At 27.7% G+C, this 2,007-nt stretch overlaps 1 protein-coding gene across 3 annotated transcripts in view; it reads right to left on the reverse strand.

The window, feature by feature from the left end:
- LOC108756374 overlaps positions 1-2,007 on the reverse strand; it is an 18,461-nt gene that overhangs the window by 7,230 nt on the left and 9,224 nt on the right. The gene's annotated exons all lie outside the window — the stretch shown is intronic.

The raw sequence follows: 2,007 nt of genomic DNA on the forward strand, positions 1-2,007 counted from the left end.
CTTCATATTACGCTATTATAATTTAGTCTCTTAGAAGTAATTTAGACAGTCATTAAGGACAGATTTATTGGATAAAATCTCTTCTGCTGTTAAGTTCTCCGCTTTCTGTCCTAATCTATGCAATGATGGATGTGTGCATATGATCACAACACTACAAATACACATTATTGCACGACGTAGGTAAATAGTTTCGTAATAATGGAAATATTTGGTTTGACTACAATGTTTAAATTTTTACTTAAGGTTTTTTAGAACTTTCTAGCACGTAAAATTCGGCAACGATTTTTCAAAAATCACTAAAAATGTATTTAAAACTTTCAAATTCTTTAAAAGTTTTAAACTCCCCCTTTTAAACCCTCTATTTTATTCAAAAATATAATAGGCAAATTCTAAGGGCAGTATTTTCAACGCTCAAAAATCTACGGGACTAAAACTACTTTTCTTCTTTAGAAAACTTAGCATATGGTATGTTATTAACACACGACATATACAGGATGTTCGATAATTGTTTTAACGGAAATTGTGGACATATAGAGCCGATTAAACTGAGAAGAAAAGTCCTTTATCATTTTGCAATTTCCGCAATAGTTAACACGATATTAATTGCAAAAAATTGCCGAAAATTGGTCTGTAATAATTTTTTACTCAAATCCTATCAACTTTACAGAAAAACTGCAAGAGACAAACATTGTTTATTTTCTTTTCATAAAGCTCAAAGAACTTTTTTAGAATTTTTTTCAGAATTTTTTAATATCGTATTTTCTCATGTTGATAAAAATGAAAAAATGCAGTAAAAAAATTGATAAAAAATTCTGAAAAAATTCGTAGAGTTCTATGAGAATAAAATAAATAATTTTTATCTATTACAGTTTTTCTGTAAAATTAATATTTGAGTAAAAAATTATTGAAGACCAATTTTCAGCAATTTTTAGTAATTAATATCTTGTTAATTATCGCAAAATGATAGAGGACTTTCAATCTCAGTTTTGTCCGCTCTACATGTCCACGAACAATGTCCATCAGAACAATTATTGGATACCCTGTACACACACGCATGCACGCATGCACGCACACATATGTATATGTATATAGGGTATTTAGCGTAACGATTCGCACGATTTTTCGTACACTTCCGACAGTTAAAAAAAAAGATTGAAAGGTAAGTATTGATCTATTTTATACAAGCTACAATATACGAAAAAATGTTTTCCATTAGAAAGTCAGTCTCATCTTAAATTTTTTAAATAGCACCTTACAATCTTTTTCCATAATATTGTAGGTGTTTCCAAGATGAATTCAAATCACTATCGAAATGTCACTTTTATTGATGTTTTATTTATTTTATTACATAAGTATATGTATGTATGTATGTATGTTCTGTATTCTAGTCAGAGGTTGTAAGTACTGCTGTTACAAATAATGTTACAAATATGATATTAAATATCAATAAAATCAATAAAACATCAATAGAAGTAACATTTCGATAATAATTTGAATTTGTCTTGCAGACCCCTACAATATTATGAAAAAAAATTATATGATGCTATTCAAAAAATTTAAGATGATTGATTTTTTTGTGAAAAAAGATTTTCTTAAAAATTCTTTTATCGCATGTTGTAACCTGTATAAAATAGATGAATATTATGGTTGCTCTACAATGTGCTCTTTGTTTCCTGTTTCTTGCTTTTTACTTTTTGCTTTTTTCTTCTTTGCGATCATTTTATCAACAATTATATTTCTTGATATATGTTTTCTGTTGCTTCTGAAGTTCGTTAACGTTTATCTCGAGTAACAGAAAAACGAGATAAGAAGCAAAAAGGCAAGATACAATAAATAACAAAAAACAGAAAACAAAAAGCACATTGTAGAACAGGCTTTAAGTTTTTTTTTGTAACTGTCGGAAGTGTCTGAGAAATCTGTGGACCATTACGCTAAACATCCTGTATATGAGTTATCAGTTTTTTTTAGAAATCGCAGATATATATATATATATATATATATATATAT

This window comes from Trachymyrmex septentrionalis, unplaced genomic scaffold (assembly GCF_001594115.1).
Source record: "Trachymyrmex septentrionalis isolate Tsep2-gDNA-1 unplaced genomic scaffold, Tsep1.0 scaffold126, whole genome shotgun sequence".
NCBI lineage: Eukaryota > Metazoa > Arthropoda > Insecta > Hymenoptera > Formicidae > Trachymyrmex > Trachymyrmex septentrionalis.